The sequence below is a fragment of the Alexandromys fortis genome, unplaced genomic scaffold (genome assembly GCF_014885135.2).
Source record: "Alexandromys fortis isolate MF-2015 unplaced genomic scaffold, M_Fortis_MF-2015_v1.1 scaffold_24, whole genome shotgun sequence".
Lineage (NCBI taxonomy): Eukaryota > Metazoa > Chordata > Mammalia > Rodentia > Cricetidae > Alexandromys > Alexandromys fortis.
In genome coordinates, this window is record NW_026067906.1 from 7,939,430 (window position 1) to 7,954,522 (window position 15,093).

Genomic DNA, 15,093 nt, shown 5'->3' on the forward strand with positions numbered 1-15,093 from the left:
GGAATCAGTTGTGGTTTCTTCTGTTCTGCCTTTATATTTTCACATTTGTGTTTCAAGTAAAAATTATTGGATTTTAACTTTCCAATATTTCAGCTCTACAAGTAGAATAAGCCAGTGGCTCGTTGCCCAGTGTACTTTATCCACGTGAAAACACCCAAATCATGAGTAATGCCATGACATTATTAAGCAAATTCTTGAGGAAGTGGAAATTTCATGCCAAGAAGATAAAGTTCAACTTGAATGTCTTCTTCAGAAAAACAAAGACATTTGTATTCTCATTGCAATGGTGCAGATCTGAGCTCAGCTCATATCCATAACTGTTGCTGATGCTCAGATACCTTAGCATATTTTAATTGGCTCAAATCATTTTATATGCAGAAAAATGACCGAATAATTGCACTTTCCATACAGACAAAAGAAAGTCGACAAAATTACGCATGAGCTTAATGAATTAATATAGTAATATAAGCATTTCAACCTCACAAAGCACTTAGGCTCTTATAAGTACAACCACAGTTTAAAATGATTTCTTTCCAAAACAGGATTGATTCCATCCAAAAGCATACTTGTGAAGCAAAGTAATTTCAGTCTTCAATATATGTTATCTCAGAATGTTCTAGATTTATTTTGAAATTTATTTCTACAAAATACCTCCTACAGTTATTTTCCAATGGACTCTTTGAAAGGCTAATGCACAAATAAGCAGTATTGTTGTATCTCATACTGTGTACAAGCTAAATGACTTGATCTAGTCTTTAGAGAATGTGTGTATGTATCTACACCATCACATGGCAGGTCATACATGTGTACAAGTATGGTACATTAATCAAATATTAAAAATTGTAATGTCTGGAGTTAAAAACACAATCCATGATGTTTAATATTAACTTTGAGAGGATCCAGGATCACCTAAAAGACAAATCTCTGGTATTGCATAGAGGGTTTTTTGTTTGTTTGTTTGTTTGTTTTATACTGGCCACCCGATAGCTTAGCCCCAAAATAACCACACAGAAATTGTATTAATTAATCAACTGCTCGGCCCATTAGCTCTAATTTCTTATTGGCTAATTCTTACATCTTAATTTAACCCTTTTCTATTAAACAATGTATTGCCACGTGGCAGTGGCTTCCAGGTAAAATTCTCAGTGTCTGTCTTTAGTGGATCTATGCCATCTCTCTCTGACTCTGCTTTCTTGCTCCCAGAATTCAGTTCTGTCTTCTTCGCCTACCTAAGTTCTGCCCTATCAGGCCAAGGCAGTTTCTTTATTCATTAACCAATACAAGAACACAAAATGGACTATGGATATTTTCCTTTGTTTAGATTGTTGGTTACAAGTTTTTATGGCTAATGGTTAGGAAAAAAGCTAAACAAAGGATATTAGATTCAGGGTTTTTTTTTAAATATAATTTTTTTATTGAAAAAAAAAAAAAATTCCGCCTCCTCCCCGCCTCCCATTACCCTCCCCGTCTCCCTTTCCCCCCTCCTCCCTCTCCTCTCCCCCTCCCCCCCACTCCTCTCCCCCTCCCTCTCCAGTCTGAGGGGCAGTCAGGGTTCCCTGCCCTGTGGAAAGTCCAAAGTCCTCCCCGCTCCATCTTGGTCTAGGAAGGTGGACATCCAAACTGGCTAGGCTCCCACAAAGCCAGAACATTTTTTAATGAGGGGTAAGTGCTGTGGGACAATGGTCTGTATCCTGTCAATTATATTTTAAATAAACATTGAATGGCCAGTAGCCTGGCAAGAATATAGCTGGGGAAACCAAGCAGGAAGTATAGCGGGGAAACCAAGCAAGAAATAGAGGTGGGACAATGGGAACAGGAGAATTCAGGGAAGAGGACCCAGCCACAGAAGAAGCAAGATGTTACTGCCTCACTGAATAAGGTACCGAGCCACATGGCTAACATAGACAAGGATAATTGGCTAATATAAGTTATAAGAGTCAATAAGAAGCCTGAGCAAATGGGACAATCGGTTTATAGTTAATGTAGATCTCTGTGTGATTTCTTTGGGGCTAAACAGCTGTGGGAACTGGGAGGACAGAAACCACAGTCAACACTCTGGGTCTGTCTATGAGAGATTAGTTCAACTGAGATAAGAATAGTGCCCTAATTGGGTAGCCGTATTCCATGGGCTGGGATCCTAAACTTAGTAAGAAGGATGAAACAAGCTGAACACTAGTATTTTATCAGAGAAACAAGGAAAATAACGGAGGGTGTTGTGTTTGGCAGGAAAGTGCCCCCAATGCTCTTACATTGAACAGCAATTTACAGTTCATACAAGATTTTCTATTACATTTTTGCTGATTACAGTTCTCTCGTCATATGTGTAAACTATTTCCAAACACAAGAATAGGATGCCTAGTTAGCTTTCTGTTGCTAAAACAAAATATCTAAGGAAAACAATAGGAGCAATGTGGATTGACAGAGTCAGAGATTGCAATTAATAGGGAAGTACTAAAGCATAAACATCATGGTGGCAGGACATGACAGAGGGAGGCTCTCATCAGAGTTGGGAAGCAGTTAAGGAGAAAGAGGTTAAAACTGAACATAAGTGCATCTTTCAATTCAAGCCATGCCTCACAATTAGGCACCATCTTCTAGTTTCTACCTCCTCTGAAAAAAGTCATGAAAGTATGGGCCCACCAATAGTTATCAATGAATTAGTCCACTAGGGATCTCAAAGCATTTGTGATGCTTGACAATCCAAAACGCAATCAGAAGATCACCATACTTTTAATCCACGACCCATGAGGGGATATCAGAAATAGACCATGAGTTTCTCAAATAGCAAGAATTGGCAAAGTCAGCATTAATGCTGATTACAAATATACAAATAAAAACAAACATAGATGTGAGGTATTTTAAGAAAGAGGACATGAAAGAAAGTACATAGGCAGCAAATAATAATGCTTTAACTTGTACAACCAGGAACATTCTCAATTAACATTTTACAGTAAAATGAAGGAGACTTCCAAACTGGGGTTGTTATCTTGTTAGGGTATAGTGTCTTTGACACATGATTATACCATAATTCCTCTCCAAGTCACACTGTAAAGCTGAATATTCCTTAAATATGAGAAGTATTACATTTGAAGACAGAAATTCTTTCATTACATTGAAGAGACATCCATAATCATTTTCGGGAGTGGGTTCTGAATGGGTGGAAATCTACTAAGAAATTACATGTCAGGTAATAATTTAAATTACCCACAGGCTTAGAACTGCTGGTATCCATAGCAAACCATGGGTACATCTCATAGCACCCTTATCCCTTCAAAAGACCTATTCTTAAAGTAGACACTTTGACAATATCGTCCCCGCAATTATCCTTCCAATTCTATATGGAAAATGAAGAGATGGGTGCCATTTTCTTTATTTTTCAGCCACCTGGAAAGGTTTTTTTTTTTTTTTTTTTTTTTTTGAACTAAATTCTTTCCAAAAGAATCCAGGGAGAGGGGAGAGGAAAAAAATCAAACATGAGATCCAAATAATAGAAACAGAAAAATAAAAGCAATATAGAGATGAAGGAAACTTGAAAGGCAGGGATATAAATGCTACGATTTTATCTCCACGATTTTTCTTCTGAATGGTATTGAATGCAGCAATTAACCTGGCAGTCGCTCCCTCCCACTCTCCCGTCGACTCAGCTTTAGTTCCTCACATAGCTGTGGTTATGAGCTACACTTACAGAGAACAGTTAACTAACTCATCTGCCACTCTTCCACCCCCTAAATATATTTACTATATCAAACAATGTGGAAGCCATACCGACACCAGATATATATGGACTGTCCCAAGAGCTCTAACATTTTATATCACGCTACATAAAAATGAAAGGTAGGTCCCATAGATAAATCCTTAAAATATGCTGTATACATATAAATGTCATTTATTATATCTCCAACGCTCTGAATAACAATGTCAGTCTCTACACACATGAACACTGTTGCAGGGACACTCATGGTGGACATGTGAAAAGTTCAAGGTGTGGACACTGAAGCCCTCCCAAACCCGATAATATAGTTTCTGGGGGTTCACTGATGTGCAGGCTCAGTTGTCCCCTGGCTTCCCTGGAAATTATAAGATCGGTGTTAATGGTACATGTGACAAAACTGATGGCTCGTCACAGTCACACTCTCTTAGTCTAGTTCATTTTCCTTAAACATTTCAACTGAATGAACGTATCATTATTTTAAAATCCATCTTCATTCTGCAGTGAAAATGAAACTACCTTCATTCATCTGGAATGAAGCAGCCTCTTCATTATTCCCTTGAAGTTTCCCTTAATGAATACCTTTATTCCTGGTGAAATATCAGCATTTTGTCTCTGTCCTATCCTCCTACCTCCACCGGATAACTTCCATTTCAAGATGGAGCTGTAGCTTAGGGGTAGATTACTTGTTTGGAGTATGTGAGGTTCTGGATTCAATATTCAGCAACACACACACACCACCACCACCACCAACAACAACAACCACAATGATAAATACTTCAATTTCATTACTGCCTTGTAATTTAAAAATCTATAGCACCTAAGCTATTAGAGATTTCATGGGCACCATGTTTTACTATTATTGGGAGGTAAGAGGAACCACAAAAATAAAATTATTTCAAAGAAGAGTGGTGTTATTTCCAATTATATATGGGGATGTTTTAGGAAAGTCGAGGGTGCTGAGAAATCTTGAATGTTTAGAACCATACCCAAAGATCCCCATGCTCCTGTGTACTATGAAGTTGATCTACAAACATCAAGTTTGCCATGGTTGGCTCTTTGTGCCTCTGAACTCTACATCTGGAGAACTGATCAACCAGAGACAGAAAATATGTTTGCAGATTGAACCTGTCTTGAACATGCCATTAGTCCAGAAACACTCATATAGCAACTCTTTCTGGTCTAGCACCTGTCATTTCTGTCCCTACCAGCCTCTTTCATTTTTTTTAAATATTGTGCTACCTTTTATTCATGTTCTTTTCCAGTCAAGTAGACTGCGCCAACAATTTTTTTTAAAAAATGCATGCCAGAACTCCCTAACGGAACGTGTCTACATATTGTGTAGTCCTGCCGAAATGCCTGTCAGACCTACCCCATCTAAAAACCCATCTCATCATGAAGACCCACTGTAATGACAGTACATTTCTAAAACCTTCCGTACTTTGTTCAGGTCGTTATTCTTCTGCCTTCTATGCTGTGACACATACAATATTCCACCTGTTTGTTTGTAGATAATTCAAATAATGAAAGGTGTGTGTAGGGCAGGACCATGTTCCCCTTAAACTTTTCATGTAAATACATACAGAACATAGTAGAGCAAATGCCTTACACAAAACAAACAGTCGAGTGATGTTGAGTCAGTTTTCCATACTAAAAATATATTTAAAATGCAGAGAGCTGCTAAGTGGTATTGTTTTGGAACATATTTTCATTCTCATGCCCAAATATTTACTAAATATCAGTTCTATTCTATTCACTGAGTATATGTTGGAAAATCAAGCCTTGTCTCTCTACTTATATAATTTAAGATCTAGTATAATAGCCATGTAATAAAAATACACTGGATTTATTAATACACGGTCTTAGTCCTGTTCTGATTTAGCCAGGAAAATTCAGGGAGCTAAATAAAGAGTTCTCTCTGAGTTTCAGTTTCCAGTGTTGACCAAATTTGGTATTTTTTTTTACATTTTACAGCTTAAAATATTATTTGACTTCATGAGATATTAACAATATATTTTACATTAAACTTCAGTAGTTTCCTTTATGTATTTTCTCCATTCAAATAATTCTATTATTTTCAAATTTATAGCTTTAGCTCAGAACTCTCAAAACTACAAAATGAATATATCACCAACACCATAACCATTTCCATTCCTCCAAGTCACATCAAACGCCACTCATTCAAAGATAAAACTATCTTCTCTCTTCTCTCTAAACAATTCCTCCTTCTGTAATCTCATGATTACTTATCCATCCTTACCTGCCAGAAAATGCTAGGAAAATTTTCTGCTATCTCGTCTCCTTTGATTTGTTTTTCTTGTCTCCAAGATCGTACCAAGACAATTAGTGATAGTTCCCAAACAGGTCTGGTAAGCACTCACCTTACCAAATTTAAATTCCATTCCTCTTTGTTCAAGACACTAAAACCCTCTCACCTGGGCTCTTGAATGGCCTTTTAAATGGTTCTCCTCAAATGCATGCCTTTTTCCTGTGCTCAAATCACTCCACACATTGCATTCAAATAATTTTTCCTGAAATGCATTCATCCTATTTACTCTCCTATATAACCTCATTATCACCTTCCATTCCTCTTGGGATGAAATCATAAATCCCTAATGCGTTTTCCTGGACCATGTGAATCATCAGATCAATTACACACTAGTGTAATTTACACCACATCCTTTTCCTGACTAAACAGCATTGGCAATCGTTTTAACTGAGTAATAATTCCACAAATAGTAACAATTCCTTTGGGATATTGACTATCTGCAGTACTCTTGAATGCCGTTTTGTTTTTATTGCTTATTGGAGCACCTGACATGGAATTAGACAATGAATAAGAACTCTCTCCCCCCTTCCCCCCCCATAACAGGTACAAATAAAATGTTCCCCTATGCATTCAAAGAGCACCAATGAAGTTGTTGGAGGGAGACTATGCAATTTAAGGAGAGAATGCAAATAGAAAGCAAGGGAAGCAGGAGTCCATTGTGGCAATCAAAGCAGCGTAAACCTCTGAATATTCATAGTCACCCAACCTGCACTTTAGAGGTCTTCACTTGTTTCCAGACAGAAAGTACAAGCAAACATTATAACCATTTCCACAGTTTATTAGCTGAACTGAAACACATTATGCGAGTTTACAGCCTACAGCCATCATTTTGTGTTTTAAGTACATAGTTAGTTGTGTGTTTGTTAACGACATATTTACAAACTCCTCAGACAAATTCACTATAAAAATTCAGGGAGTATTTATGCAAATCTACGCATGTATACATGGCCACGTTGTATAAGTCAATAGAACTTAAAATTCTATGAGCCCTTTGAAAGAAAGAGAATTCAGCACCCCACATAACTACAAATATGTCACTGGTTATGGTTGCAATAACGAAAAGGCCAGTAGAGAGCAGTGTATGCACTCGCTTTTAAAATGTTCTTTGAATTACAATTAACAAAATCATATTCCTTATTATTTAAATTTTATATTTTAGCTACTTAATGAGCCAGGCTTCTTCTTACTTGAAAACGAAGGGGCTACAACATCTCCCTGCAGTCTTCCATGTCCTTTCAACAGTCCTATAATGTCTCTATTGGCGGAAATAGTCAACAAAACCAGTATCTAGATGCTGGAGAGATGGTTCAGTGCACAAGCAAGAAAACCTGCTTCAAATGCCAGTGCCCACATAAACGTTCAGATAAGGGCAGGCACATTTCCTTAATAACCTTAGTGCATTGTGAGCAAAGGCAAGAATGTTGGGTTTGCTGCCACTGGAGCTCCAGGTCTAATAAGAAACACTACCTTGAGGAAATAAAGAAGAAAGCAGTTGAGTAGGACATCTGATATCCTCCTACAGGTATGCACAGGTATGCACAGGCATGCCTTCACATACATGCACAGATATGCACCTATATGTGTACATACACCAATAGATCATACCTAAGGAATCATGCAAACACTTATGTACTCAAATATCTATTCATGAATTATTGTATAATATGGAAATTAAAGTTGATGACAAATAACATATTTTTCACCCAAGCCATGATCTTGGATATAAAACATTCTAACTGTAAAAATACTACGTGAGACAGTCCATATGTTCTTTAGGTAGAATGAGCACACACACACATGCACTCCATATGTTAATATGCTTTATAATATGATGTGTACATGGTAAATATATGCAATATCGGTAAGCTTAAAATTTTTGTGAAGTTTAAAGCTTTTAGATTTTATGTTTCTTCAAATTTTTACACTATTGGCTTCTTAGCAGAAAGCTATCGCAATCCCTTTGACATACTCTATTCCTGGAAGGTGTAAGATAGACATTTTAAACAAACAAAAAAAAAGTGGTGCTCGTTCTGTGGCATCCATGTTTCCTTTTAATCACTTCGGATTTTAAAAATTAAAATCTCTGTGATATTTGTATAGGTAAGAGGAGTCAACCAGCATACAATGACAGGCATATGGGAAGGCGGCCATGATCCAGAATTACATGAGTGGAAAGGGACACATTCAAGGCCACAGATGAGTAGAACTCATGTTCCTAAAGAAAACCTAGAAAGAAGGATACTGTGCGTGCATGCGTGTGTGTGTGTGTGCGCGCGCGCGCGTGCGTGTCCACAGGAGGTTGTTGGTGTCTTAGTCTATCATGTTCTGGCTCATTCCCTTAAAACAGGGACTCTCTTGGAATGTTAGGCTGCCTGTTGTTTGGTTGGGCTGATAGCCAACAAAACCCAGTGATCTTGTCTTACACCCCCTCTCCGGTGTCTCCCCTTATAGATGCTTCCCACACTCCACATCTTTCGTGGATTCTGGGATCCAAACTCAGATCCTCATGTGTGGAAGCAAGCAATTTTAACCCCAAGCCATTTCCCCAGCCCAGCATAAAGAAAAACCTGGGTTGTTATTTTATGTGTTTGTTTATTTTGTTTTTTTTAATACTATTTGAGAGTAAAATCCTAGTAATAATCTGAAAACACATGAAACACTTCTTTGATGAAGTATTTTGAAATTAGGCACAATACATGGTTCTACTTATGTAAATATAGAAATATTATTGCAATTAATATCTATCAGATTCCTATTTGTGTTTTTTATATGTAGGTGAACTTGTTTGTCTGTATGTGTGTCACACATACAAGCCATTGTGTGTGTGTGCCTGTGTGTGTATGTGTGTCTGTATGTGTGTGTGTGTGTGTATATAATGAAAAGGCTTTGTTATTATTCATGGTGAGCGGGCTTTTGGAACAATCCTTGAACTGTTTACCACATGCAACTCATCCTTAAAATTTCAAAGCAAAGCCCATATCAAAAATTGAATTGACTATGCCAGGCATTGATGGTACACACCTTTAATCCCAGCACTTGGAAGGCAGAGGCAAGAAAATCTCTGAGTTTAAGGCCAGCCTGGACTACAGAGTGAGTTTCTGGACAGCCACAGCTACACAAAGAAACTCGATCTCAAAACAAAATAACACTCCCCCAAACATATAGGATAAATATAAACTTTCCAGAATGCCATAACAGCTTCATTTTACCTAAATATGGGCACGAAGTCTGCCAATTCTCTCTACTTTAGAGGTCAGCTTTGGCTTGAGAGTCTAGATAAAAATATTTATATACTTGATATGGCATAATTGACCCAAACCACATCCCAGATAATAGGTACCTTGAGACACTAACCCAGAGTTAAAACTATCATTTGTCTTTTTCTTCTCCTTCATCGTAAAATTCCCAAGAAGCCATAATAATCCTTAAGCAGATCCAATACATGAGAAAATGGTTTGAACAAGAATTAATTTCTTTCAAAAAAAATCTTGGAAGAGGAAATTTTTAGAGACACTGCATTCTGGGAAACAGATCTGCCTTGAGTATCTCAACGAGGTATGAGATGCAGGAGAATCAAACTCCAGAAAATTCTGCCTGCATGGACAGAGCTCAACCATGACCAGAAGAACCAGGAAGCTGAGAAGCCGAGAAGCCCAGAGAGGGAGCTCTGTTTTACAGAAACAGAATTTGCTCTCACTAGTAAACTTGAGGAATTTTTTAAGCTTCCTGTTTGGATCCCATTTGAATTGTAGCAATTTCCGCCTCCAAACTATAGCAGCGGGGGATAAAAGCCAACCGTGGGATTCTTCTGAATGTGCCGTCCATGTCAATAGCGCATTTAGCTCTTAACCGTGCTAATTGCTGACACGAATGTTTCCCAGCATGCCTAGTGTAAGTTCTGTTACCCAATTACTGTATTGTGAAAGAATGTGCGAAGAATTTGAAAATGGCCTTTATGTCAATTCCCTCCTAATATCTTTAATTAATACGATGGCACTAATGTTAGAGAAAAATTATACTGCTGGCTGGAATAAGGTAAGCCAGATTTAAAGTTAAAGCCCCAAGTTGAGGTGGTTTTTTAAGAGAAAACTATTTGAATCCTCTTTTAAATAAGACTAAAATTGGGATCCCGAGATTTTACTGTGTGCGATAGGAAGGGTGTGTGCATCTGTGCAGTTATCAGCATCCACAGGAGGTTGTTGGTGTCTTGGTCATCATATTCTGCCTCTTTCTTCCTTCTCCCCCATTCCTAGGGCAGGTGAATGTGTTTGCGGACAAGCCTGATAACCTGAGTTGAATCCCCAGGGCCCAGATGGTGGAAGAAGAGAACAAATCTTCTACAAGTTGTTCTTTGACCTCTGCTCATGCACCCTGGCACATTTTGCACATTGCTCCTCTACACATAAACACCCGACAATTAAATGACTAAATGTACTGAAAATTGAAATGAAGCTCAAATCTAAAACAAGGCTTGGTGGTGGTCCTTGTTAATAATCAAGGTAGTGGTTACAGTCACCATGGTAAATTCTCAGTGTCACAGGAAATCCAAAGAATTCTTCACTGCCTTCTTTAGATTCCCCATGAAATTCTTAGAAGATCTTGCCTGCTTTAATTAGATGTCGCTAATCAAAGTTTGAAAACGTGTCTCTTCGTGCTCAAAGGGAAAAATCATCTTCTTGTCTCCGTGAAAGAAAGAAAATATCCCTAGTTTCTCCTGAAAGAAAATAAACAAGTTCCAAAACAGTTTTCAAGACAGATTTTCTTCCTTTTGTTTCTGTATACATTTTAAACATACAAATTTATAGTATCATTTCTTCTTGAAAATACTCATATTCTAATTCTATGCTTCTACCTCCTTTTCAATTATCTCACAAACTCCTCAACAAATAGGAGGAAGATTTTTTTATTTCTTACTCTAACCCAAGTACAGTGTCCTGGTCAGTAAGGGATATATCAAAGATAGTATGGATATGTTGTTCAAAACTCAGTTCTATCAAATACAATGTAAGTCTTTTGGGGACTAAAGTCTTAGTCACTATTCTATGGCTGGGAAGTGATACCAACTCATATAAAAGAGAGCACTTAAGTAAAGACTTGCCCACAATTTCAGAGGATTGGTCCATTATCATCATGGCAGGGAGCATGGGAGCATGCAGGTGTCTTGCTAGAGCAGTAGCTAAGGGCTTTACATACTGACCACCCATCAGTAGGCAGGAAGAGAGAGCAGCATTGGGCCTGGTATGGGCTTTTCAAACCTCACAGCCCACCCCTAGTGATACACTACCTCCAACGAGGACACACCTCCTAATCCTTCCAAATAGTTCACCAACTGGGGACTAAAGATGCAAACAAATGAGTCTATGGGAGCTATTTTCATTCAAACCACCCCATGGGCCATGTTATAAGTGCAGAGTCATTGACTTTCCAGGAAAAACAGAGGAGCGTTCCCATACAATATTTGCTGTCATCATAGTTAGTGTAAAATTACCAGTGAGATATTCCTAGAACTATGTCTCAGATAAAATTCACAAAACCAAGTCAGACAGGATCAGTGTTTATGACTACCTCTACCTAAGTTTGTCTAGTTTATTGATGGTTTCTATTTTATTTTCCTCCCTTTATGAAGACTAAACGAGAGCCATAGATTAGTGTTTGGTATACAGCAGGTGCTTAATGTACAATGAATAGATGTAAAATCTTTGACTCTGTCTGGGACTGGGGCTTGGTAGGCCCATCATAAAGAATATGGCTTGCAAGTGTAAAACCCTATACCAATTGTTGGCATCACTAAAACAAACACAATCGTTTACTCATAATAAACTTTAAGTTCATAGTGATAAAAGTTGTGTTAAATATTGTGAGCCCCAAAAGATGATTAATATGGAGAAACTGAGAGAGAAGACTATAATATATATATATATATGTGTGTGTGTGTGTGTGTGTGTATAAATATATATATGTAATTTGTGCTTAATGGATCTCTTTTATGCCCTATAAAATATAAGCATGAATTTAAGAAAAGGTGAGGCTGGGGTGCATAATATAAAAGAAACTTAAAAGCTTTGAATTTAAATTCCTTTATTAAAATATCACCTATGATTTAAGCTGCTAATTCAACATGACGTCCAGCACAAAAAAATCAACCTTTCACTTTATGCCAATTACAAAATAAACTAAAAACGATAATTTAAAATAAATTATTTACTATTATTTGAACCAAATAGACATAAATAAGACATTCACAAATCAGGAAGGCTTTAAACTTATGAATCATGCTATTCCCACACAGAAGCAGAGTAAAAATATTTTATTTATGTGTTACATAATAATTAATGATGTGATAAAATATAGATAAGATCCTACAACTAAAGAATAATTATTCAGATTTCATCTTTCCTCCCTTTAAAACGTTTTTATTAGTTTTGGGTAAATTAAGAATAATGAGAATTGACTTTTAATATTTTCATTTCATCTTTAATTTTCTGATATCCAACTCTAAATTAGTAACTTCATTCTGGTGTTATCAAGTTTTATTGTAGATGCTATCAATATTTCCCCTAGCCTTCTTTATCATTTGTTATTTGCTTGGTAATTGGCATGAAGCAAAGGTTCATTACATTTTTTTAAAATTATGTTGTTTTTCACCTTTTGACTCTCGATGGGTTCTAATTTCTGATAGTTTACAACAAACTCTTGATTTAAGACAGGTATATCTACCTGCTACCCTAGCTTGGCTTGATTATTCTCTTAAGATGCTGTATGTTGTACCTCTACCCTTAGTGAACCGGAAATTTTCTAGAACTAATTTAACTGCCAACTCTTTCAATCTCTACTTAGTTCTTAGTCCCTCATTACTTGGTCCTGTTTCTCTCCTTTATAGTATAAAAAGTAAGGGAAAATAGGATTAATTATTTCATACACGTCATTATCGCAGGTACCTAAGACAGTGTCTGGAGAATAACCAAAAACCACTGAGGCAATGGATAAGGAGTTACCAACACAAAATAAAAAGACAATAAATACTCAGATTTTTTTCTATTGATGAGTTAAAATGCTTACATCCTGAAATATAGGTTGATTCTCCATCTACATTTAGTGGCAATTTGACAAAACCCGTTGAGTTGGGAAAGCTATCATGAAACCTTGAATCAAAAAACAATGTCTAACACTCAGACTGGTAGAGTTTCAGCTAGACGGTGTTATTTTTCTCATACGAAACTGTGCTTATTATACTCCATTGAAAGCTTAACTAAACATATTTTCTTGGTATGCTAATGCTTTCTGCAAACCTTTTCTTGATTCTACCATGTAATTTCAAAAGATTCAATTAAGGAAAGAAGATTTAACTACCTTTGAATGAAATTTCCAGCAGGAACACATTTTACATTTCAAAGCAGACAGTTGTTTTATTACTAGCTGTATCGGTTTACATTGGAAACAGAACATTTGCCTCCATCCATTCTCGCCTCTCTCTGACTGTGTCTCAAGTCCGAGAAGAATGGCTGGATGTGGGGGGAAAGGCAATGAGGGAGACTTACACTAGCAATTGTGAAAGAAACGCCTGAAACACTAAATGTTCAATAAGGTAAAGTGTTGGATTTTCTTCCCTGAAAACATAGTGGGTCTTGGGTCTCGGTGCTGTTACTGCTTAAGTACTTTAACATGTCTGAGATTAGTTTATTTATCTCCAATGTGAAATAAAATATCTGTTATCAGGGCTGGAAAGACTGGGAGAACATCACAGTACCAACCATTGAACATACAAGGTGCTTAATAAGGTATTTATTAAACTAAGTTACTCATATTGAACTACTATTCATCTTTTAAATAAATAATAGTGACTGGGTAACCAAACATCTAGGACTGAAATGTAATTTTATATATGTGCATATATATATATATATAATCAGCAACTCTGATAGAAACAGAAAAGGAATGGCATATGAATAAGACAAGCACACTGACTTTGATAAAACAAAGTTTAGAACTGAGGTGACTAGACTCATGTGCATGAGATATGATCATGGGCACATATATCCAAACACAAGGAGAAATTCAGGACATTTTCCTGTGTCTCCCCATGTCTCAGAAATACGATGACAAATTCTAGTTCACAAAAGTAAATGTAATGAGAACAACAGATTATGCATGTTGACATATTAATAGTTTTCTACAAGTGTTTAAACATAAGCTAAGGGGGGCTGGAGAGATGGCTCAGTGGTTAAGAGCACTGACTGCTTTGCCAGAGGTCCTGAGTTCAATTCCCAGCAACCACATGGTGGCTCACAGCCATCTGTAATGAGATCTGGTGCCCTCTTCTGGGGAGCAGGTACGCATGCAGGCAGAACACTGTATACATAATAAATAAATTAAAAAAAAAAACATAAGCTAAGGACATTGAATTTGCCAATACTGGGAATAATAACGGATAGATACCTGCGGAATGATACTTCCTCTCTTAGTTCCTGAGGGGGTGGGGGGAGGAGGAGACTACAAAAAAGAAAGAAGGTGGAGCAGATTTTCAATTAAGGAACTCAAAACATAAGTTAAGAAACCTGCTATAAAATGTTGGTTCTGGAGACTCATTAGGAAACAAAAAGCCAAAAAACCTGCCATCATAAACCCTACCATCTGAAATTTATGTTGAAATAGGTTCAGTTAAGGCTTTGAGATAGGTGAATCAAGTGGCTGATTTATGTATTTCTAATCAAGAATTTAAAATTTTACTTTACTGGCCAAAGGATTGTTTTTTTTTTCATCCTCGGTTATTGAATGAGCTTTGATATTTTGTGCAAAGCCCTGAAATACATTCTGCTGTCAAGATACACAAGTATATTTCTTCTTCCTGTTACCCCCTTTAGTACCTGTGTTTGCTGTTAATCACTTGGAGCTGCTGGTTGCTTCTCTGCCTCCCACAATGCTTTCGATATTGCTTAAGGCACTTCCTGCACAGAATTCTATGCTTTGTTCGCTGTTTATCATGTAACCAGGTAATATACTAGCAAATAATAATAATAAATAATACTAAACTACTAAATATTTATAATAAATAATT